General features: G+C 44.1%; 1 protein-coding gene across 11 annotated transcripts in view; it reads right to left on the bottom strand.

The window, feature by feature from the left end:
- LOC144509438 (proto-oncogene tyrosine-protein kinase Yrk-like) overlaps positions 1–26,394 on the bottom strand; it is a 315,669-nt gene that overhangs the window by 129,977 nt on the left and 159,298 nt on the right. For 8 of the 11 annotated variants that reach the window (XM_078238326.1, XM_078238327.1, XM_078238319.1 and 5 more), the window contains one exon: positions 2,321–2,421. The exons of the other annotated variants lie outside the window; for them this stretch is intronic. The gene's annotated coding sequence lies outside the window, so the exon portion shown is untranslated. The remainder of the gene's footprint in view (positions 1–2,320; positions 2,422–26,394) is intronic. 11 annotated transcript variants of the gene reach the window in all.

Consider the following 26,394-nt stretch of genomic DNA (forward strand, 5'->3'; position numbering starts at 1 on the left):
CAATCCTCTATCCATGCCAGAATATTACCACCAACACTATGAGCTCCTTTCTTTTGCAATGCCTTTTGAAAATCCAAATATACAACATCTACTGGTTCTAATGATGGTTAAAGTTATTTGAGGAGGTATCAGTAGAGTATAATAGAGTGTAACAAAGTATCAGTATAATAAATTTGTCAGACATAATTTCACCTTCATGAAGCCACGCTGACTCTGCTTAACCAGGTTGTGACTTTCCAAATGCACTGCTATTCTCTCCTTAATAATCTCTCCACTATCGATTCTAATAATTCCCAGTAACTGAAGTAAAACTAACTGGCCTGTTGGTTCCTGCATTTTGCCTCCTTCCCTTTTTGAACAATTTTTGAATCACACCTGACTACATCGAGTTAGAAAATACTCTGTGTGAATTTTGCCACATGAAAAGCTCGGCTGCACCTAATTCTAACTACAAAATGTTAAGTTACCAAATTACACACAGGTTCAAATATTTCGCTTGATGTATGACTGCGGACGCGATGTAACTGATAACCGAGAAATTTCAATCTCCCCTTTCCTCCTTCTATCAGCAGGAGGTAGAGTAATATGTGGAGTCTCACGTTGCCTTCGCTGTAGAGCACTCTTTGATGTACAGACAGCGTTAATTAAAGAGTAAAGTCTGTAAACCCACCAGATTGACCCTTGCAAACTGTTTGGCGGGATGTCCTGGTGGTGCGTTTACCTGGCTAAGGTTTAAAATGACAACTGGTCTAGTAAAGAATAATAATTAGTAAAGAGAGCCGAACTGTCTTGCTCCAAGTTGCACCTACGGATTAACCTCAGCTACAGGGCAATTTGCTTCATAAAACATCAAATATTCTTACACTCTATCATCATTCAGTCACTTGTTATTTCCAGCCTTGAGTACATGGACTGTCTCCGTATGAGGTTGGTAGGCAGAATATTCTCAGAATGTAAGTCTGGCAGCGTTAATCCAGTAAGAAGTCTAACAACACCCGGTTAAAGTCCAACAGGTTTATTTGGTAGCAAAAGCCACTAGCTTTCGGAACAGGCTGTTCCTTCGTCAGGTGGGTGGGAGTTCTGATCACAAACACTCCCACCCACCTGATGAAGGAACAGCCTGTTCCGAATGCTAGTGGCTTTTGCTACCAAATAAACCTGTTGGACTTTAAGCGGGCGTTGTTAGACTTCTTACTGTGTTTATCCCAGTCCTACGCCGGCATCTCCACATCAGCGTTAGTCCAGACAGGCTTCCTCTCCTGTCCCATGTCTGTGTCATGTTAATCCAGTAAGAAGTTTAACAACACCAGGTTAAAGTCCAACAGGTTTATTTGGTAGCAAATGCCACTAACTTTCGGAGCTCTGCACCTTCGTCAGGTGGAGTGGAGTTCTGTTCACAAACAGGGCATACAGAGCCACAAACTCAATATATAGAATAATGATTGGAATGCAGTCTTTACAGATAATCAAGTCTTAAAGGTACAGGCAATGTGAGTGGAGTGAGCATTAAGCACAGGTTAAAGAGATGTGTATTGTCTCCAGACAGGACAGCCAGTGAGATTCTGCAAGTCCAGGCAAGCTGTGGGGGTTACAGATAATGTGACACCTGTTGTCGTAGCGTCTGCATGGTACGACAACGGATGAATGAACACCGCTCGACAATCATCAGGCAAGACTGTTCTCTTCCTGTGGGGGAGCACTTCAGCAGTCACGGGCATTCAGCCTCTGATCTTCGGGTAAGCGTTCTCCAAGGCGGCCTTCACGACACATGACAGCGCAGAGTCGCTGAGCAGAAACTGATAGCCAAGTTCCGCACACATGAGGAAGGCCTCAACCGGGTTCTTGGGTTCATGTCACACTATCTGTAATCCCCACAGCTTGCCTGGACTTGCAGAATCTCACTGGCTGTCCTGTCTGGAGACAATACACATCTCTTTAACCTGTGCTTAATGCTCTCTCCACTCACATTGTCTGTACCTTTAAGACTTGATTATCTGTAAAGACTGCATTCCGATCATTATTCTGTAAATTGAGTTGGTGTCTCTGTGCCCTGTTTGTGAGCAGACCTCCCACTCCACCTGACGAAGGTGCAGAGCTCCGAAAGCTAGTGGCTTTTGCTACCAAATAAACCTGTTGGACTTTAACCTGGTGTTGTTAAACTTCTTACTGCGTTTACCCCAGTCCAACACCGGCATCTCCACATCATGTTAATCCAGACAGGCTTCCTCTCCTGTCCCATGTGTATGTCATGTATGATTTCCCACATGTTGGTAATCACAGCTTCACAGTTGTACCAGCACCAATCAAACTTCTGCATTACCTGATTGGCCAGAGGATTGATTTCTGTTAGTTGTACACGTTCATCACATTGAAGACAAAGTTCGGCACATCTGCACTGATGGACGGGTTGAACTGGAACAGCTGTAATGATATTTATGCTTCATTAGATTAAAAGAAAGACTTGTGTTTATATAGCACCTTTTGCAACATCAGGCCATCCTCAGATGCTTTACAGCCGATCGAATACTTCTGAAGTGTAGTCATTGTTGTTATGTAGGAAATGCAGCAATCAATCGGCACACAGCAAGATCCCACAAACAGCAACGTGACAATGACCAATCTGCTTTGAGATGTTGGGTAAGGTTCAGTGAGGACACCAGAGAGAAGTCCCTGTGAGGACACAGGGTCCGCATTTGATGCCTCATCCAAAAGATGGCCCCTCTGACAGTGCAGTGCTCCTTCAGCACTGCATTGGAGGAACTGCCTGGGTTTTACACTCAGGTCCCTGCAGCGGGATTTGAACCCACGGCATTGTGATCTAGAGATGAGAGTCCCATCCACTGAGACACAGCGCAAGAGGAAGCCCACTTATAGTTCCACCCCTGTGGAGACAGCAAACCGATCGATCAGAATAATCCATGCTGAATGTAGCAGGGCCCGCAGGGTTCCCATGCTCCAGTTCCTGCACAGGGAGATATTAAATGATTTTTTTCTCCAATAGGCAGGAAACAGCAGGTGACTTGCATTAGCTGTTTATATCTCCTGCTGCCGATCTCCCGACACAGTCAGCAGCAGGAATGAATCCTTACAGCAGCAAGAGTGCACTCTGTAAAAGGTAACGGGAATAAGTATCTCATCCCGTACAGTTAATTCCTAGCTGCACTTCTACAGCATGTCCACTACTAATGTTAGATTTACAATTGATTCTGGGCCATTCCAATGCATGAAGCAGCAGATAGTAACAATAGGGATAGACATTTATACACACAGTTACAGTTTAAAACTAATACAGCTCTATATTGAGGAACCATTCCACACACTGTGAGAAAATATTGCATGGTGCAGTGCAGTGAAAACTACCTGAGCCACTTTACTGATGTCCGGGCTCTATGTCTGAGATACAATTAGACATAAGCAACACTCCATGTGCATGTATAGTGTGTACGATTGCAGCACCTGGCTCTCTACCTAAAGGTGTTGCTTTTCAAGTTTTGTTTGTGTTTCTCTCCAGTCGTGTTTGTCTTTGCTTTTGTCTGTTCCGAGTCCTGGCAAAATTACAATATTGGGTCCATGTTTTGCAGCATCATTGCGGGTGGAGTGCCTGACTGTCATTTGATTTGATTTATTATCGTCACATGTATTGGGATGCAGTGAAAGTATTGTTTCTTGCGTGCTATACAGACAAAGCATACCGTTCATAGAGTAGGAAAGGAGAGGGTGCAAAATGTAGTGTTACAGTCATAGTTAGGGTGTAGAGAAAGATCAACTTAATGCGAGGTAGGTCCATTCAAAAGTCTGACAGCAGCAGGGAAGAAGCTGTTCTTGAGTCGGTTGGTGCGTGACCTCAGACTTTTGTATCTTTTTCCCAAAGGAAGAAGGTGGAAGAGAGAATGTCCGGGGTGCGTGGGGTCCTTAATTATGCTAGCTGCTTTGCCGAGGGAGCGGGAAGTGTAGGCACGAATATCCTGGCTGGGAGTTTTGCTAGTGCAGTTCGGGTGGGTTTAAACTAATATGGCAGGGGGGTGGGGATCAAAAAATTATGTCTACAAGTGTAGAGGCTGGGGACGAGCTTGGGGCCAGGACAAGGCTGGCAAAGAAGAAGAGCACTCTGGGGGAGGATGACCTCACTGGGCCTGGAGGTCTGGAGTGCATCTACTTCAATGCAAGGAGCGTAGCAGGTAAGACAGACGAACTTAGGGCCTTATTGCTTACGAGGAATTTGGATGTGGTTGCAGTGACAGAGACTTGGTTGAAAGAGGGACAGGACTGGCAACTGAATATTCCGGGGCACAAGTGTTTTAGGCGAGACAGAGGAGGGGCCAAAAGAGGTGGGGGAGTGGCAGTATTAGTTAGAGAGCATATTACAGCGGTGCAGAGGGAGGACAATTCAGAGGGGTCGTGTTACGAGTCACTGTGGGTGGAGCTTAGAAACAGGAAGGGCGCAGTCACTATGTTGGGGGTATACTACAAGCCCCCCAACAGCCCAAGGTAAGTGGAAGAACGGATATGTCTGGAGATAATGGATAGGTGCAGGAAAAATAGAGTTGTTGTAGTGGGAGACTTCAATTTCCCTGGTATAGACTGGAAATCGCGTAGGGCTGGGAGTCTGAATGGGGAGGAATTTGTAAAATGCGTACAGGAAGGTTCTTTGGAACAATATGTAGATAGCCCGACTCGAGAGGGGGACCTAGTACTGGGGAATGAGCCCGGTCAGGTCTTCAAAGTTTCGGTAGGGGAACATGTGGCAAATAGTGACCACAATTCTGTTAGCTTTAGGACAGTGATGGAAAAGGATGAGTTGTGTCCCAAGGGTAAGGTGTTGGATTGGGGGAAGGCTAACTTTAGTGGGATTAGGCAGAAATTGGCAGCTGTTGAGGCTGTTTGAGGGTAAATCCACATCTGGCATGTGGGAGTATTTTAAGGAACAGTTGTTAGGGCTGCAGGACAGGCATGTGCCTGTAAAAAAGGATAGGAAGGGTAGGATTCGAGAACCGTGGATAACCAGGGAAATTGAGGGATTGGTCAAAAAGAAAAGAGAGGCGTACGTTAGGTCCAGGCAGCTAAAAATGGAGGGAGCTCTGGAGGAATACAAAGAAAGTAGGAAAGAACTCAAACGAGGAATTAGAAGGGCAAAAAGGGGTCACGAAATGTCCTTGGCAGATAGGATTAAGGAGAATCCCAAGGCATTTTATTCATATGTTAGGAACAAAAGGGTTGTCAGGGAAAAAATTGGACCTCTCAGGGACAAAAGTGGGGAATTATGCTTAGAGCCCAAAGAATTCGGGGAGATCCTAAATGAATACTTTGTGTCAGTATTCACAAAGGAGAAGGATGTGTTGACTGGGAGTGTCTCGGAGGGGAGTGTTGACCCGTTAGAGAAAATCTCCATTACAAGGGAGGAAGTGTTAGGTTTTTTAGGGAATATAAAGACTGACAAATCCCCAGGGCCTGATGGAATCTATCCAAGGCTGCTCAGGGAGATGAGAGATGAAATCGCTGGGTCTCTGACGCAAATCTTTGTCTCGTCACTGGACACAGGTGAGGTCCCAGAGGATTGGAGGATAGCTAATGTGGTCCCATTATTTAAGAAGGGTAGGAAGGATAACCCGGGAAATTATAGGCCAGTGAGCTTGACGTCCGTGGTAGGGAAGTTGTTGGAGAGGATTCTTAGAGATAGGATGTATGCGCATTTAGAAAGGAATAAACTCATTAACGATAGTCAGCATGGTTTTGTGAGAGGGAGGTCATGCCTCACTAACCTGGTGGAGTTTTTTGAAGAAGTGACTAGAATGGTTGACGAGAGAAGGGCCGTGGAAGTAGTCTATATGGGCTTTAGGAAAGCGTTTGACAAAGTTCCTCATGGTAGGTTGGTGGAAAAGGTTGGATCTCATGGGATAAAGGGGGAGGTGGCTAGATGGGTGGAGAACTGGCTTGTTACTAGTGGTGTTCCGCAGGGCTCTGTACTGGGACCTCTGCTGTTTGTGATTTATATAGACGATCTGGAAGAAGGTGTAACTGGGGTGATCAGTAAGTTTGCGGACGACACGAAAATGGCTGGACTTGCAGATAGTGAGGAACATTGTCAGAGGCTACAGAAGGATATAGATAGGCTGGAAATTTGGGCAAAGAAATGGCAGATGGAGTTCAATCCAGATAAATGCGAAGTGATGCATTTTGGTAGGGGGGAGCTATACGATAAATGGCAGAACCATAAAGGGTGTAGATACGCAGAGGGACCTGGGTGTGCAAGTCCACAGATCCTTGAAGGTGACATCACAGGTGGAGAAGGTACTGAATCAGGCATATGGCATGCTTGCCTTCATAGGACGGGGCATAGAGTATAAAAGTTGGGGTCTGATGTTACAGTTGTATAGAACGTTGGTTCGGGCGCATTTGGACTACTGCGCCCAGTTCTGGTCGCCACACCACCGGAAGGATGTGGAGGCTATAGAGAGAGTGCAGAGGAGGTTTACCAGGATGTTGCCTAGTATGGAAGGGCTTAGTTATGAGGAGAGATTGGGTAAACTGGGGTTGTTCTCACTGGAAAGATGGAGGGTGATGGGTGACCTAATAGAGGTGTATAAAATTATGAAAGGCATAGATCGGGTGAACGGTGGAAGCTTTTTCCCAGGTCGGTGGTGACGTTCACGAGGGGTCAGAGGTTCAAGGTGAGTGGGGGGGAGGTTTAACACGGATATCAGAAGGACGTATTTTACACAGAGGATAGTGGGGGCCTGGAATGCGCTGCTGGGCAAGGTGGTGGAGGCGGACACACTGGGAACGTTTAAGACTTATCTAGATAGCCACATGAACGGAGTGGGAATGGAGGGATACAAAAGAATGGTTTAGTTTGGACCAGGGAGCGGCGCGGGCTTGGAGGGCCGAAGGGCCTGTTCCTGAGCTGTGTTGTTCTTTGTTCTTTTGTTCTTTGGATGGGAGTCTGGTTTGCGTGATGGATTGGGCTACATTCACGACCTTTTGTAGTTCCTTGCGGTCTTGGGCAGAGCAGGATACCTGGACAACTGCAGAATACAACCACCTAATTTATCCAAAGCTATATGTGGATAATGTATACCAAGGGGCTGTTTTATTGATTCAAATGTCCAAGATGTGATGATATTTAACCAACACATAACTCTAATTTGGAAATGTTATCTGTTTTGATCTAGTGGTGCCCCTCCTTCTCGAGATCTTGGTGATGTTCTGGTGGTTCTGTTTGCTATCAACATCAGTTGGAAACTATCTAGAGCAACATCTTTCTTGATGTATTGGTCACATGTATTTCTCAACATCAGCTTAGAGTTGCCATCTGATTTTTATTTTGTTGCTTTTAAAGACTTCTGAAGGCTTTCTGCAAATACACACAAGAAGTAAAAGCAACATCTGGTCGGCATAAGAACTGAATTAAATGATCAAATATTGTTGGTTGTGTTCCCATGCAAAAATCTTGATCCAATTAAAAGTACTTCAGACAGTGTTACCTGTCCCATTCAAAATTGAGAGTTGGTGAGCGGGGGCTGGTGAACAAAACATCCCAAGAGTTTGTTCGTGGAGCTGACTTTTTTTCTCTTCATGTTTCCTGTTGCACAAACCACACTGACTGCTTGGCCCACTTGTGAACTATCATTTTGCTGAAGAAATTCTCTCCATGTCAGTGTCCTTATTTTGAATCAATGTAAACCCCCCCAAACCTCTCCATTCTGTAAAAGTTTCTAATTAACAAACTCTTTCATCATCTCAAAAATAATCTCTTGGCTGTCTCTTTGTCAAACAAAACTTCCAAGATCTCAATCAATTTTCACAGTTCTGTACACCAAATTATTATCTTGCAGTCCTCTGCTAAAAAGAGGATATTTGGTTTTTAAGTAAGGAAGTTGAAACTGGCCATGGTTTTCTCATCAGTTCAGTTGGTGATTGTTCAATGTCTATGGGGAGATGTCTGGCTTTGCTGGTACACAAGATTGGAAATAGCAAGCACCTAAATGAACCCATATCTTCAGTTACTTGAATCATTTAATACTTTAAGGGTCTTGCCCCAAAATGACATGTTAAGAAAATACAGTTATCTGTTTTTAACTTACGAGGGAATCATTCCCAACTCACATAACCGACTGCATTCTCTGAGTCAACACGAGAAACTGGCTGAACCGTAAATAATTGCCACTGTGTTACTTCAGGAACTGGATTAGTTGTATCTTCAGGAAGGAATGGCTGGACACCTACTGCCCTGGTGGAAACTCCATTTCTACTCAGTATTGTTTTAGTTAGCAGACTGTCAGCAGCAGAGCACCAATATTTTCAATTCTGATGCTAACTGTCGGGAATACATACCAATAATCCTTCAAGCCTTTTTCCAAACAAACGGCATTTGCCAAAGCCGGGTTCTGACCACAGATTTGTGGGAGGGTTTCAAGGAGTCTGCCAAAAACAACCAGAGAAAGTGCAGCATGTGGGCCGTACGCCCTCCACCCACATCTCGCTCACTCAAATGAAGTTTCAAGCTCATACTTGAGTACGACGAACATTCAGTTCAGCCAATGGCCAATTGAGTTTCACCACTCACACAAGTGCAAGACACATCACTGGCACAGAATTTCTACGTTTCAGAAATAGGCCATTCAGCCCATCGTGTTTGTACCAACTTACTGGATAATTTACTAAGTGCCACTTTCCTGCCTGCTCCCCATAACCCTGCACACTGTTCCTTTTCAAACAACAGTGTAACTCCCTTTTGAAAGCCTTCATTGATCTCCCATCAACTTTGTCCAGAAACCTGACGATTTTTAATACCTCTATCAAATCTTCTCTCAGTCTTCCTCTCTCCAAGGAGTACAGTCCTAACTTCTCCAATCTATCTTCATAACTCGAGTCTCACACCCTGGAACCATTCTCATGAATCTTTTCTGCACTCTCTCAATTGACTTCCTAAAGTGCGGTGCCCAAAACTGGATGGAACACTCCCACTGAGTCTTATTCAAGTTCAACATAGCTTCCGTACTCCTGTATCCTATGCCACTATTAATAAAACCCAGGAAACTGCTGAGTCTTTTTTAGTAAGAAGTCTCACAACACCAGGTTAAAGTCCAACAGGATTATTTGGTAGCACAAGCCACAAGCTTTCAGAGTGCTTTTTTTTAACCAGTCTCTCAATCTATCCTGTCACTTTCAATGATTTATGCACATATAGCCCCAGGACCCCCTGCTCCTGTAGCCACGTTAAAGTTGTATCCTTCATTTTATATTGTTCCTCCTACAAAGTGAATCACTTCACATTTCTCCCCTGTGAAATGCACCTGCCACCTGTCCACCCTCTCCATCAACTTTTTATGTCCTTTTGAAGATCTGCTCTCAAGTTTTGTATCGTCCACAAATTTTGAAATTGTTCCCTGTACACCAAGGTCTAGGTCAGTAGCATACATCAGGAAAAATAAGGGTCCCAACACTGACCCCTGCGGAATTACATTACAAACCGTCCTCCAACCCAAAAAACATCCATTAACCATTATCCTGTTTGCTGTCACTCAACCAATTTTGTAACCATGTTGCTACTGTCTCTATTCCACGAGCTATAACTTTTCTCACAAATCCTCTATCAAATGTCTTCTAGAAGTCCAATTACATCACATCAACAGCATTGCCCTCATCAACCCTCACTGTCACTTCTTCAAAAATCTCAAGTAAGTTAGTTAAATGTGATTTCCCCTTCAGAAATCCGTGCTAGCTTTCCTTAATCAACAAACATTTGTCCATGAAACTATTAATTTTATCCCAAATTATTGTTTCTAGAAGTTTCCCCATCACTGAAGTTAAACTGGCTGGCCTGTAGTTGTTGGGCTTATCATTACATCCTTTTTTGAATAAGGGTGTAACAATTTATCAAGGTGGTAATGGCCTAGTGATATTATTACTAGACTATTAATCCAGAAACTCAGCTAATGTTCTGGGGACCCGGGTTCGAATCCTGCCACAGCAGATGGTGGAATTTGAATTCAGTAAAAAATATCTGGAATTAAGAATCTACTGATGATCATGAAACCATTGTTGATTATCGGAAAAATCCATCTGGTTTACTAATGTCCTTTAGGGAAGGAAATCTGCCTCCTTAGCTGGTCTGGCCTACACGTGACTCCAGAGCCACAGCAATGTGGTTGACTCTCAACTGCCCTCCAAGGATAACTAGGGATGGGCAACAAATACTGGCCAGCCAGCGACGCCCATGTCCCATGAATGAATAAGAAAAAACACATCACTACACCCCTCACCAAATTCCCAGCGAGAGCCACAAGTTTCACATTAGGTAAATAAACCAAAATTAGTCATAAATATATATGGTCTACTGTAGAACAGGAAAGGGAAATTATCTACCAGATGATGAGTTTTGTTTTATAACTGTTAAAGAGTGGAATTATTTCGTAACAAAGTTACAATTTGCATAAATGTACCTTCCTGAAAAGTGTTCCTGTAACTTTATGACACCAGCATGCATTAGAAACTGAAGAGAAATGATGTAGCCTCTTAGCTGATCTTAGTGCACTGTATTTCATATGTATCAGAATTTAAATACATTCTATTTTCCCTTGAATGAACTGTTAACTCCTTACAGAACTATGTTAATTATTAAGGAGAACTTTTCACAGAAGTCAGTAAAACACAGGTTATCTGAAATATTTTCAACAACATGAAGCCATTGTCAACTGTCATAAAAACCCATCTGGTTCACTAATGTCCTTTAGGGAAGGAAATCTGCTGTCCTTGCCCGGTCTGGCCTACATGTGACTCCAGATCCATAGCAATGTGGTTGAATGCCTCTGAAATGGGGTGCAGTTAGGGATGGGCAATAAATGCTGGCCCAGCCAGCGACGCCCATAAATGAATTTAAAAAAACATTCGACAACAGAACAAATATATTGAGCAACATTGGCCAGTTTGTGACAAGACTCAAAATAAAACACAAAACAGAATATTGTAATGAAGATTTAGTTAAGCAGTGCCTTTCTTTCTATATTTTTATACATATCATTCTTCACCCGATCTTAAACTAACTTTCTTCCGCTTCCTTCATGAAAACCACTGTTGCTATTCGTGACCAACTTTGTCTGACTGCAGGGCCGGTAACCAAGGATATAGTCAGCATTAAAAATACTCCATCGTGCTGAGAAAAGTCTCAATGAGTTGACTCCACCGTCAGGTAAAAGTAAAAGCCCTCCTTCATTGTTGTGATTTTTTTTCACTTTTGAAAGCACACTTTCTCTAGATGTTCATCTCACTTTTCTCAATATTCTAACCTTCCAGGCTGTTCATGTTGAATTTGAGTGGACAGTCATGTGTACAAACTGGGAGGCAATACTTGCTCCTTCCTCCCACTTCCAATTGCTGATGTTGTTTGCAATAACTGAACTGAGATCAGCAACTCAAAGTTTTAAAGTTTATTTATTTATTAATCATTGTCACAAGTAGGCTTACATTAACACTGCAATGAAGTTACTGTGGAAATCCCCTTGTCGCCACACTTCGGCGCCTGTTCGGGTACACTGAGGGAGAATTTACCATGGCCAATGCACCTAACCAGCACGTCTTTCGGACTGTGGGAGGAAATCAGAGCACCCGGAGGAAACCCACGCAGAAACGGAGAGAACATGCAGACTCCACACAGACAGTGGCCCAAGCCAGAATCGAATCCGGATCCCTGGCGCTGTGGGGCAGCAGTGTAAACCGCTGTGCCGCCCCACAGTTTACCAGAGGAAGCCTGTGAGTGATTATGAACTCAGCATGGGTCTCAATGCTATCCCCATCACTTTTGATAAAGCACCCTAAAAGGGAGGCATGGTGACACAGTTCAATTCTGGCCTTGCGTGACTGTCTGTGTGGAGTTTGCACGTTCGGGCCGTGTCTGCGTGGATTTCCTCCGGGTGCTCCGGTTTCCTCCCACAGTCCAAAGATGTGCAGGTTAGGTGGATTGGCCATGCTAAATTGCCCCTTAGTGTCCCAAGCTATGTGGATTAGCAGGGTAAATACTTGGGGTTACAGGGATAGGGTGGGGGAGAGGGCCTGGGTAAGATACTCTGTCAGAGAGTCAGTGTAGACCCGATGGGCTGAACAACTTCCTTCTGCACTGTAGGCATTCTATGAATTCTATAAAACACTTCACCATCAAACTATCCTGTACACAGCTCTATAGCCACTGGGTGAACCTGCATTGCTTTTGTCTTATCATATTTTCTAACACTGTTGTACATGGTCGAGTATGGAGCCTGCAATTGGATTATAACAATCTAGGATCAATTAGTTTCAATAAAGCATAAAGGTTTGGTTCAAAAACCACACCTGATCAGCCCTGGGCCTCTCCCATTTGGCAATGGTTGACAGCTGTTTTGATATTTAATCAGCTGAGGCTGGCCGATTGCGACCACAATTCTTTCCTCATCGAGTGACGGCAACAGGAAAAATACAAAGAATCTTGGAAAAGGTCATTTGACACATCCAGTAATCTTCTCCCACAGATCTGCTCTGTCAAATTCTTGAATTTCTATACGTCCTTACAGAAATGATTAAATGAACTTTGAAAACCATGAATCTCTTGACGTGCAGTGACAGTTTGTTCTTATTCTTCCACAGGATGTGAGCATCAATGACAAGGCCAACATTTGTTGTCCATCCCTAATAGCCCTTGAACTGGATTGGCCAAAATTTCACAGCCCTGATCCCAGCAGCCATTGTCATGGACAGGATGGGAAATCTCCAAATTTTACCGTCCTGCTTGTGACAGTGCTGGTAAAACCTGGCCAAAGGCTTGATAGATCATTTCAGAGGACAGTTAAGAGTCAGGTGTCACATATAGCCACATGGGAATCTGGTCTGGAGTCACATTTTGGCCAGACCAGCTGAGGATGGCAGATTTCCTTCCCTAAAAGGCATCAGTGAACCAAATAGTTTTTCATGACGATCTATTTTGAGGAAGAGAAGGTGTTACAGGCTAATAGGCTGGAGGAAATAGATGTTCGGAGGGAGGATGTCTTGGCAGTTTTGAATAAACTGAAGGTCGATAAGTCCCCTGGGCCTGATGAAATGTATCCTAGGATTCTGTGGGAGGCAAGGGATGAGATTGCAGAGCCTTTGGCGTTGATCTTTGGGTCCTCGCTGTCCACGGGGATGGTGCCAGAGGACTGGAGAATGGCGAATGTTGTTCCTCTGTTTAAGAAAGGGAATAGAAATGACCCTGGTAATTATAGACCGGTTAGTCTTACTTCGGTGGTTGGTAAATTGATGGAAAGGGTCCTTAGGGATGGGATTTACGACCAATTAGAAAGATGCGGATTAATCCGAGATAGTCAGCACGGATTCGTGAAGGGCAAGTCGTGCCTCACAAATTTGATAGAATTTTTTGAGGAGGTAACTAAGTGTGTTGATGAAGGTAGGGCAGTTGATGTCACATACATGGATTTTAGTAAGGCGTTTGATAAGGTCCCCCATGGTCGGCTTATGATGAAAGTGAGGAGGTGTGGGATAGAGGGAAAGTTGGCCGATTGGATAGGTAACTGGCTGTCTGACTGAAGACAGAGGGTGGTGGTCGATGGAAAATTTTCGGATTGGAGGCAGGTTGCTAGCGGTGTGCCGCAGGGATCAGTGCTTGGTCCTCTGCTCTTTGTGATTTTTATTAATGACTTAGAGGAGGGGGCTGAAGGGTGGATCAGTAAATTTGCTGATGACACCAAGATTGGTGGAGTAGTGGATGAGGTGGAGGGCTGTTGTAGGCTGCAAAGAGACATAGATAGGATGCAAAGCTGGGCTGAAAAATGGCAAATGGAGTTTAACCCTGATAAATGTGAGGTGATTCATTTTGGTAGGACAAATTTAAATGTGGATTACAGGGTCAAAGGTAGGGTTCTGAAGACTGTGGAGGAACAGAGAGATCTTGGGGTCCATATCCACAGATCTCTAAAGGTTGCCAGTCAAGTGGATAGAGCTGTGAAGAAGGCCTATAGTGTGTTAGCTTTTATTAACAGGGGGTTGGAGTTTAAGAGCCGTGGGGTTATGCTGCAACTGTACAGGACCTTGGTGAGACCACATTTGGAATATTGTGTGCAGTTCTGGTCACCTCACTATAAGAAGGATGTGGAAGCGCTGGAAAGAGTGCAGAGGAGATTTACCAGGATGCTGCCTGGTTTGGAGGGTAGGTCATATGAGGAAAGGTTGAGGGAGCTAGGGCTGTTCTCTCTGGAGCGGAGGAGGCTGAGGGGAGACTTAATAGAGGTGTATAAAATGATGAAGGGGACAGATAGAGTGAACGTTCAAAGACTATTTCCTCGGGTGGATGGAGCTATTACAAGGGGGCATAACTATAGGGTTCGTGGTGGGAGATACAGGACGGATATCAGAGGTAGGTTCTTTACGCAGAGAGTGGTTGGGGTGTGGAATGGACTGCCTGCAGTGATAGTGGAGTCAGACACTTTAGAAACATTTAAGCGGTTATTGGATAGGCACATGGAGCACACCAGGATGATAGGGAGTGGGATAGCTTGATCTTGGTTTCAGATAAAGCTCGGCACAACATCGTGGGCCGAAGGGCCTGTTCTGTGCTGTACTGTTCTATGTTCTATGTTCTATTTTTATTCGCTCAGGGGATGTGGGCGTCGCTGGCTGGGTCAGCATCTATTGCCCATCCCTAATTTCTCTTGAACTGTGTGTATTTCAGAGTCAACCACATTGCTGTGGATCTAGAGTCAGATGTAGGCCAGACCAGGTAAGGATGGCAGATTTCTTTCCCTAAAGGGCATTAGCGAACCAGATGGGTTTTTACGACAATCGACAATGGTTTCATGGTCATCATTAGACTATTCATTCCAGATTTTTTATTGAATTCAAATGTCACCATCTGCCATGGTGGGATTCGAAGCCAGGTCCTCAGAGCATTACCCTGGGTCTCTGGAATTCACAGTCACCATTTCTGAAATAAGCTTTCAATTCTAGATTTTCCATTGACTGAATTTAAATTCCACCGGCTGCCACTGTCAGATTGAAACTTGTTTAAACTCCTGGAGTAAGACTCTGAATAAAGACAATCAGGGGAAGGTTCAGATACCATCCTCTGCACGTCTGTATCATTTATTCCTCCATTAGGCCAAACAACAAAGAATCCTCTATGCCTCTGGAATATTTAATTCACTTCCGTTTTCCTGTGATTTTATTTTCTCTTCCAGATTTGCTACCTTGTTATCGCCAGACTGAATCGAAAATCTACCAGAATCACTCCATGGCGACTGATATGGGATTCAGGTAGATAGCCATTTTTGGGGTTTGCAGATACATGATAGGCCAATTATCTTTTTATTCATTTACGGGATGCGAGTGTCGCTGAGCTAGCATTTATTGTCCATCCCTAACTGCCCTCCATTTCAGAGGGAATTTAAGAGTCAGCCTCATTGCTGTGGGTCTAGAGCCACGTGTATCCAGATCAGGTAAGGACGGCAGATTTCCTTCCCTGAAGGACAATAGTGAACCAGATGGGTTTTTCTGACAACCGACAATGGTTTCATGGTCATTGTTAGGCTTTTAATTCCAGATCTTTAATTTTATTCAAATTTCACTAACTGCCATGATTGGAACCTGGGTCCCCAGATCTTGTCCTGGGTCTCTGGATTACTAGTCGAGGGACCACATCACCACCACATCGCTGCCTCCTTCTGTGCCATACATCAGAGAATTACAGTGCCCACATCAGCACTGAGTGGAATGGAGGAACGATTTTGAGGTTTAAGGTGCGAGGGACAAGGTTTAAAGGAGATGTAGAAGGCAGATTTTTTACACAGAGGGTGGTGGGTGCCTGGAACTCGTTGCCGGGGGGAGATAGTGGGAGTGGATACGGTAGTGACTTTTAAGGGGTATCTTGACAAATACATGAATAGGGTGGGAATAGAGGGATATGGTCCCTGGAAGGGTAGGGGGTTTTAGTTAAGTCAGGTGGCATGGTCGGTGCAGGCTTGTAGGGCCGAAGGACCTGTTCCTGTGCTGTAATTTTCTTTGTTCTTTGTTCTTTGATTGCCAAAATCATGGGAAAGTGAACAGAGCAACACAACGCCCCTTCTCCATATACTCAGGGACACGTTGGGAATCCCTAGAATGTTGGGAACTGAGATCTAGGATATGTCAGCCAGAACGTAGGGAGTTGTGAATAAAGGATCGACACTCCAAAGCATGCAAGGCTTCAAAAAAGCTACTCAAAGTGTTTATCCCTCACCAAAAAGGTCTCAGTAGAAAAAGATACTTACTAGATTGACAGAGGTACGGCCATTTTGAAAATTAATCTTACCTGCTTACTATTCACTGTAATACTACAGATTGCTGCAGACATTTCTATAATTTACACTTTTGGAGAGATTAATTTATAAATGTTTCAATATATAACAACAGAAGCTTACAGGAGTCTCCAGTGCAGTTAGGGCACTATTACCATTCATCAGGCACAGTGCTTAACTCTCCTCAGAATAGTTGAAATGGTACAATGAGACCAAATCAGGTTAGATGAACATTTTTAATTTTGCTCCCAGCACATAAAGGGCAACAGGACATTTGGCAGTGGGATAGAGGAGAGTGTGAAAGAGCAATAGACTTTTCAAGTGCAGTTGTGTGAGACTAAAGATGAGTTGGATTGGTTTTGCGAAATTCAGGGACTACATTGGAAAAGAAACTGCAAACGCTTTCCTGCGGTCCGCCAGTACAACAGGGAAAATTGGCCAACTGGTGTATTTTTCAGACCAGCCAGCCTGGTTATTGGAAGCAGGTTTCAGTTGCAAATGGAGCTGACTGAGTGTTCCTTACACGTAGTTAATGTCCTGGTGACTTTGCTGCCTATTAGCCTCACAACCTTTAATCTGGTTTGTGATGCAATACCACCAAGGGTTAATGTACAGTCAGGAAAACCTCAGGCTGTGAAACTGCAAGCTGTAACAACAATGAGGACTCAGCAACGCAAAAACAACACAACTGACTTCCTCAATGATTTGAGGGGAAAATATTTAATCAAGCTGAAAGACATTTTATCAAAAATGGAAAATAGGTTCCAGCTCAGCTGTTCTTTTGTTTCTCTTTGGCCACCGTTAGCGTTCAAAGAGCAAAGTACAGCACAGGAACAGGCCCTTCGGCCCTCCAAGCTTGTGCTGATCATGATGGCCTAACTAAAAAAAAACCTTCTGCCCTTATTCAGTCCATATCCCTCTATTCCCTCTCTATTCATATACCCATCCAGATGCCTCTTAAATGTTGCTAATGTGCCTGCTTCCACCACCTCCTCTGGCAGCGTGTTCCAGGCACCCACCACTCTCTGCGTGAAAAACTTCTCCCGTACATCTCCCTTAAACTTTTCTCCCCTCACCTTGAACCTGTGTCCCTTTGTAATTGATGTTTCCACCCTTGGAAAAAGCCTCTGACTATCCACCCTCATAATTTTGTAGACCTCTATCAGGACTCCCCTCAACCTCCGTCTTTCCAGTGAAAACAATTCCAGTTTATTCACCCTCTCCTCATAGTCAATACCCTTGAGACCAGGCAACATCCTGGTGAACCTTCTTTGCACTCTCCCCAAAGCTTCTATGTCCTTCTGATAATGAGGTGACCAGAACTGCACACAATACTCCAAATACAGCCTAACCAAGGTTTTATATAGCTGCAACATGATTTCCCAACTCCTGTACTCAATGCCCTGGCTGATGAAGGCAAGCATGCTATATGCCTTCTTAATCACCTTGGCCACCTGTGTTGCCACTTCTGGGGGACTGTGGGCCTGCACACCCAGATCCCTCTGTATGTTATTCATCCTCTTTCCTCTGTGTTTCTGACTTTTAACCCGACCTTTCGACAAACATTATACAGGACAGGAATGTTTCATTGACGCTGTTGTACATTGTGAAAATTAAAAAAACGACTGAAATGGTTCAAGCATCATGCTTCTCCCTGAGAACCTGATACTCTTTTCAACTATCCTCCAGTGACTCCAGTCAACTTCCTCAAACAGATTTACATATTAAATTCAGTAAAGAGAGCACACAGTAAAGGATCAAAGCGGACATCTTCTCTCTATAATCATACTCAAGTTTATTCACACAATGGCGTTTTGCATGACCGCAAACTCTCAGTGGAAAGCTTGTGTATCAATGGGTGAAAGACAGGGGTTTGCTGACTGTGCAAACACCTTTTTGAAATCAGTTCCTCCTTCAATGTAAACTTGTGTCACTCACAGACAGATGTCAAAGTTGCGGGAGACGGAGGATGGGTTACTTTAGATTTAACCTTTAACAGGAAGGATACCTTGAAAGAGGGGAAGCCAGATTGAGGGCATTTCAAATGGCATTTCTGCCCCATCTGGTTCAACAGGGCAGATTCACCAATCCCCCATTCACTGAGGGGACCCCACTCAATGGAAGAATGAAGCAGGAACTGGGAATGCTGCATGGATTTCCCAACTTAACTTCCCTTCGAATACAGCTGCCCAATGGGAGCACAGGGCCACTGAATTCACTGCTCCAACTTTTTAATGTTGCTGTCTCCTCAAATCAGCAAAGTTTTCGAGAGTACCAGTAATGTCAGAAAACTGGTCCTCAGCCTTCTGATGGAAGTTTCCATCTTGAACAAAGCCACACTTTTAATGAAAGGCAGTTTCAAATACAACTGTGACTCCACTGTGAAAAGCGTTCGATTGACTGTGTAGTGCTGTGGAACATTGTAATAAGTCCTCGGAGGCAGAAGCCCCTTCACCAAAATCCCTTTTATTTACAAGTCTGACAGCAGCATACAGAGTGCATTCAGTTAGCAGCCTACACTTGGAGTCCCAGAGGAACTGACATGCCTGGTTAAGTACAAAGCGAGAGGCTCCCTGATTGGCCCATCAATTTGGCCCTTAATCAAGGTGTTCATATTCTAACAGGCCCACCTCAATCGCCTGATTAAAGTCATTACAAACATCCTGACATTGTCAAAGGCGCTATGGAAATGCAAGTCTTTTTCACAACATATTTCCCAAGAGGAATGGAACCCAATCAGACCCTCGATATACGATATTCTGAAGAAACAATTGGACAGCCAGCCACTAATATCAGCAAAGTTCTTTGAAGCAGTAATATAGTCCCAGATTATACAACCATGCAGTAACTGTCTGGGGTATTATCTCTCCCATTTTGGAAATATTTACCCTGTTTTTATTTATTTCCAAATTTATGTTCTTTTTTCACCAGTTTCCTCTCCTCTCCCTCAATCGTGAATTTGCTGTAGAGGCATACACTCTCTCCATCTGTGCTGATAGGCTATTAAACCACATGACATCATTGCAGTGCCAAAACCTGTCTTCACCCTACACCCAAAGTTGCCGTGGGAGAAAATGGATCCTAATCTTGGGGAGGCAGTGGTACTGTTGCTGGACTGGTAATCCAGAGAGCCAGAGTAATGCTCTGCAGACCCGGGGTCGAATCACATCACGGTCGATGGTGAAATTTGAATTCAATAAAAGTCTGGAATTAAAAGTCTACTGATGACCTTGTCTTAAAGATTGTCATTAAGAACCCATCTGGTTCACTAATGTCCTTTAGGGAAGGAAATCTGCTGTCCCTACCCGGTTTGGCCTACATGTGACCCCAGAGCCACAGCAATATGGTTGACTCTTAAATGCCCTCAGGGATGGGCAAAAAACTCTGACCCAGTCAGCGACGTCCACATCCCATGAATGAATAAAAAGAGAATCGGGGTGCAAACTCCGACCAGTATTCCCTTCCCTCGCCGGTAGTTCTGAGGCCAATTGTAGCTTAGCTCCACTAAGCCTGGATTGCACATCAAGCTTAGTTCTTCCAGGTCTGTGTGATTCAATGACTCACTGAATAAACTCTGATAAGTTCATAAGTTCACAGGAACAGAATTAGGACACTCAGCCCATCGAATCTGCTCCGCCATTCGATCATGGCCGATACGCTCCTCATCCCCATCTTCCTGCCTTCTCCCCATAACCCTTCAACCCATTACCAATTAAAAATCTGTCTAACTCCTCCTTAAATTTACTCACTGTCCCAGCATCCACCACACTTTGGGGCAGTGAATTCCACAGATTCATAACCCTTTGGGAGAAGTAGTTTCTCCTCAACTCTGTTTTAAATTTGCTGCCCCTTATCCTAAGACAATGTCCCCTCGACCTAGAATGCCCCACAAGAGGAAGCATCCGCTCCATGTCTACTTTATCCATACCTTTTATCATCTTGTATATTTCAATTTGATCTCCCATCATTCTTCTAAATTCCAGAGTGTCGGCCTAAACTGTTCAATCTCTCTTCATACGACAAACCCCTCATCTCTGGAATCAATCTGGTGAACCTCCTCTGAACTGCCTCCAATGCCACTACATCTTTCCTCAAATAAGGGGACCAAAACTGTGCACAATGCTCCAGGTGCTGCCTCACCAGTGCCTTGTATAGTTGCAACAATACTTCCTTACCTTTATATTCTATTCCTTTAGCTATAAATGCCAATATTCCATTTATTTTCTTTAGTATCTGCTGTACCTGCATGCTAGTTTTCTGTGGGTAATTTTCTTTGGGTAATTTCTCAGCAGTTAATACTGAGCATTGCTTAGTCTGTCAACCATCTGTGACATTCCCACAGATTACTCATTTTACCAAATGCTCAAATTTTTAAAAGAAAATTAAATTAAAATTTGATGGGCTTTCTTGCAACAAACATTAAAGTGGCATTCAGTGTAAATTCTAATCCCTCTGCAATCTTTCTGATAGAGCTGTCTCATGCTGGCAGAGATACATCATCTGAGAACTCATCCCCGATGTGTGAGCCTAAACAATGAGTCTTGGCAGGCAGGAGGGATAGGGCATCACAGCTGAGCCCAGTCCTGTGCTGTTTCATCCTCCGAACAGATATCCTAACAGGAGTCACTGAATAGTAGTGGGATCTTCCCTTTCCAAGTCCAACAGATCAAGGTCAATTGTGATGTCCCCGTGGCTGTCCTCACAGAAATTTTCTGCATGTCATTTACAAATAACCTCATTACAGATCAGAGAGTTTAAAACCGGCCAAATGAGGATACATTTGGAGCTTCTGAAATAAGTGCAATGTTTCCAGCAAAGTTTACTTAGGGGCACAAGACATTTTAATTTGGCAAATTTAATCGGTCAATATTTATTGAAATGTTGCCAGTGTAAATGTCATGTCTGCAAATTAAACTATCCTAACTGGTCCTATTTTTGATAATGTCCAAAACAGGGTTTTTAGAAACATAGAAGAAACATAGAAAAACTACAGCACAAAACAGGCCCTTCGGCCCCACAAGTTGTGCCGAGCATATCCCTACCTTTTAGGCCTACCTATAACCCTCCATCCTATTAAGTCCCATGTACTCATCCAGGAGTCTCTTAAAAGGCCCTGGATGAGCACATACAAATGTCTTGAGCACAGCTGCACCAGTTTGTTGAAAAGATGGAGCAAGTGTAAAGAACAATCTGTCAGAAACATTGGGTTTCTCAATCAGAAACGCAACGCTTTTTGTATCAGGAGTGTCACCTGTAATTCTTTTTACAGAAATCGCAGAAAAATGCTGTCTGGGAAATCCTATTGGTCATAATGCTGAAGCCAGTAGCTGGTTTTGCACCAATGCTTTCCTGTAATAAATAAAAGTCTGAGTGACTGTGTGAAACCCACTCGCAAGGTTCATTTGCTGACTCTGTGCTCCCATTGTTGATCAATAAAAAAATGTCGCAGGTTGGGTCACAACGTATTTCCAAATTCTCCTTAACTACGTAAAAATAGTGGGGAAACAACTTGGGTAAGTATGTAAAATTTAATCATTTGCTTTCAGCAAGCGTTTTGAGAAAATATCTTTTCAATCTTAAAGCCCCTCAATTTACACCACATGGTTGTAATTAAACACTTTGCCATCTGTCTGCTGTCCCTTCCTCTATTATTTACAGGTAGATGTTAATCCTTTTGGTTTATTGGATGAATGTCAGCAGCAAAATGGCAGGGGATAAATTTCAGACAAATATGCAAAGTGTTTGTCACAGAAAGAAAGACTTTGCATTCAGGTAGCACCTTTTATGACCTCAGGACATTCCAAAGTGTTTCGTTATCTCAGTGAAGTGTTTGTGAAGTGCAATTACTGTTGGAATGTAGGAAAACACATCAGATAGATTGCGTGACTATCCCACAGGGTGAATTCAGTGCTATCGGGGGTTTCCTGACTGATCACAGAGTGTGGGGGTGATAGCGACACACTCCCTGTTAAAGGGACCTTGGCAAGGGGCTGAAGGGCTGCAGGAAATGTGCTGGCGAGGCATTCTGAAAGGGGCAGAATGGAAGGATAGAAGGGTTGCCCCCACTTCTCTTGACTCTTCTATGAGAAGAGTGGAGAGTCCATGTGAGCGGCAGGCGTGTGGTACCCAGGATTTGGATATAATTTATTTTATTCTTTCACGGCATTTGGGCATCGCTGGCCAGGCCAACCTTTTATTGTCCATCCTTAGTTGCCTTGCAAAGGTGGTGGTGAGCTACCTTCTAGAACCATTGCAGTTCCTGAGGTGTAGTGCTGTTGGAGAAGGAGTTCCAGGATTTTGACCTAGTGACAGTGAAGGAACAGTGATATATTTCCAAGTGGTGTGTGACTCGGAAAGGAACTTGCAGGTGGTGATGTTCCCATGTATCTGCTGCCTTCCTTCCAGTGGCCATGGCTGAAGGGTTTGGAAGGTGCTGTTGAAGGAACCTTGGTAAGTTGTTGTTTTGCATCTTGTAGGTGATACACAAAAGGTTTAGTAACCTCCTTAGGTCCACCAAGGTGAGTGTCATTCCAACCAAAATAATAAAAAAGAGAGACAATGTCATAAACTAGTAGTCTTTTTTTAGCAAACATAACTTTTGGATGTTACGCAGAACAGAGAGGTGGAGCTGGCCACATGTGGTTAAAGTGTAATACAAACTTGGTACATATCAGTTATTTAGCCCTAATGAAATATTGTTCTGTAGAACTTAAACAGATTTCCTTTTATTTTATTCATTTATGGGATGTGGGTGTCGCTGGCTAGGCCAGCATTTATTGCCCACCCCTAGTTGTCCTGGGGAATGTGGTGGTGAGCTGCCTTCTTGAACTGCTGCAGTTCCTGAGGTCTAGGTACATGCATAGTGCTGTTAAGGTGGGAGCTCCAGGATTTTGACCTAGCGACAGCGAAGGAACGGCGATATATTTCCAAGACAGGATGGTGACTGACTTGAAGGAGAACCTCCAGGTGGTGGTGTTCCCATGTAGGAGCCATGGGTTTGGAAGGTTATCCCTAAGGAACCATGTTGAATATCTGCAATGCCTCTTGTAGATGGTAAACACGGCTGGAGCTATTTTCTGGTTTAAATGTTTGTGGAAGGGGTAGCAATCAAATGGGCTGCTTTGTCCTGGATGGTGGCAAGTTTCTTGAGTGTTGTTAGAGCTGCACTATTATCCAATTAGCAAAAGATTTATGTTGTGTGGTTATGTTGAAACATTCTGTAATTTGAGGACATGTTTTGTAAATGATATGTTGGGTTTCTGCCTCGTAGCCACATTCAAAGAATTGTTCGGGCTGGTGTGACTAAGTAATACATAAAACTGGCGGTATCTCAAGGAAGCCCAGAGAGTTGATGCAGGTATCCCGGGTGTACAATGCCTCATCATGGCTTGAAGTATGTAATACCAATTCAGCTAACGGACTGCAGATAATATTGGAATGGATTATGCAGTGATAATAATGATGAAAATGTTTGCATTCACCATCATTAATCCACTAAAGCTGACAGCAGCTTCTGGAGCCCGTGCATGCACAGAATGAAGCAGAAAGGTGCTGCCATTGATCACATGAGGAGGAGGAGGACAAAACACTGGGAGCTAAAAAATTGTTTCATGCAGGGGTGGGGGGGGGGGGGGGGGGGGGTTGCTGGGGGTGCGACAGTTTTTGCCTGCGATGGGGGGGGGGGGGGGCACAGTTCCTGCCCACAATTGCGGGGGGAGCTCTAATTCCTGCCAGAGGCTGATGTCACACCAATTTGCATGCCACTAATGGGATGCAGATGAAGGCCTGACCTGAATCTCCCTGCACCCCACCCCACACTCAATCGTCTGCGCCGCCAGTGGGATTTCACGCTGGTTCAGAACATGGCGGCACCAACATGACGTGTACAAATGGACACGTGAGTGGAGAAGGCCTGGACTGCCTTCACAGTTCAGGGTGGGAGTCTCAGCAATCGTGGCCCCTGGAACACGCAAGTGATGGGGGCATCTATCAGGTGGATCTTCCAGCTTCAGTGCCTTCCAGGAGGCCCATCTTCCAATTCCAGAGTGTTCCTGGAGGATCATTTTTCCTCCTTCAGCAATGCATCATTTATGCTTGGATATCTTTTAAAAATGGCGCCGGGTATGCTGGCAGGGATGTGCCATCCAACCACCTACTGCGCAAAACCCAAAACGCATATTTAATGAGAGCAGGCTTACTGATTCCCAACAGTCTCCACAACCGGAAATATTCATCTTCTCTGTCCTGGGGGTTAGTCCTGGATTGGAAAATTCCACCTGAAAGAAGCTCTTACAGAAACACTCATGTTGCTGGTGTTGGTGTAAAGAAAACTCTTTAAAAAGCTGATTTTTCACAGTGCACTAACTTCATAATTACTGCTAAACACCCACACCGGCCTGGAAAAGCCTTTCCATTTATAGAATAACAAATCTTTCCATTATGATTGAGATTCCACATGGGCTGTATGGTGGCACGGTGGTTAGCACCGCTGCCTCACAGCGCCAGGGACTCGAGTTCAATTTCCAGCTTGGGTCACTGTCTGTGTGGAATCTGCACGTTCTCCCCGTATCTGCGTGGGTTCCCCCCACAGTCTGAAAGATGTGCTGGTTAGGGTGCATTGACCGAACAGGCGCCAGAGTGTGGCGACTAGGGGAATTTCACAGTAACTTCATTGCAGTGTTAATTGTGACTTACTTGTGACTAATTGATAAACTTTAACTTTACTTTAAAATACTTTAAATACATTTTATTTTAGCTTTAATCTTGATCTAATTATATTTAATGAATGATTTTGTTTTCTGGACAGCTTGCTTCAAGGTTAGCAGTGAGCACCAATGCTGAGGTCACTGACGGCAAAATCACACCCAATCTCTATTAACTGAGACAAAATCGTTCTCCAGAGATTCCTGGAAAATAGATGACTGAGTGATTGGTCCCCAGTCCAGAAGACTAAGGTGAGAATTCCAGCCTTTTATCACAAAGTCCCGTGAAGAAAATTCACGTCCTGGCAGGGGAGATGGATGGGTGGACGATAGAGAGAATCACTCCAGACTTGTGGAAATATATTTACAGTCCGTCTTTGCCAGAATGCCCAGTGGCATGTGGAAAGTGTGTGAGCCAGCCTAACAAATGGAGTGTAGGAGAGAGGAAGAAGTATAGAGGAGGGAGAAGCCAATTGGCAGAAATTGGAATAACATCCAGTGTGCGATGTGCTCTAATACAGACAGTTTACAATAGAAGTGAGAAAAAAAGCATGCACCAGGGCTTAAACAGAGTCTGGCATTCCCATAATGCCAAATGCCAACTTGAGTATTCACCAACTGATGAGAACAGCTGGAAATTCATCCCTAAACTGTACAAATTCCAGTGACAGCAACTGAAACTGGACAAATGATCCTAAATACAACAAAAACAGAAAATCTCAGCAGGTCAAACAGCATCTGTGGAGAGCGAACAGAGTTACCGTTTCGAGTCTGGATAATCCTTCATCTGAGCTCATGATCCCATATCCCAGAGACCTACATTAACTTTCAATGGCTTGTCATTAATCAGATGGTGCATGAGTGATTTAATTTCCCAACCAAAGCATATTTGGTATTTATTAAGCTGCTACAGAGCAGAAAGAGACCATTCAGCCCATCGAATCTGCAACAGCTCTCTGAAAGAGCATCCCACCCAGGCCCTCCCCTCCATCCCTAATGCCGTGCATTTACCATGGTTAATCAACCTAATCTGCAAGAGCTTTGGACTGCGGGAGGAAACTGGAGCACCCGGAGGAAACCCACGCAGACACGGGGAGAATGTGCAAACTTCACACAGATAGTCAACCAACTCTGGAATCAAATTCGGGTCCCTGGCACTGTGAGGCAGCAGTGCTAACCACGGTACCACTGAGCCAACCACATTGTCTTGCAAGATAATTAACCACTGTCACGATCCCAGCTGATGCTACCAATGGACAAGATAGATCTCTTGTGAAATTAGACTGCGGTTTCACTTTCTAATCCACAAATAAAGAATATAAATTAAACTTAAAGCTGCAACGTATTCCTAATACTGACAAATACAACTTAGAGTCATAGAGTCATAGAGGTTTACAGCA

Source organism: Mustelus asterias, chromosome 21 (assembly GCF_964213995.1).
Source record: "Mustelus asterias chromosome 21, sMusAst1.hap1.1, whole genome shotgun sequence".
Lineage (NCBI taxonomy): Eukaryota > Metazoa > Chordata > Chondrichthyes > Carcharhiniformes > Triakidae > Mustelus > Mustelus asterias.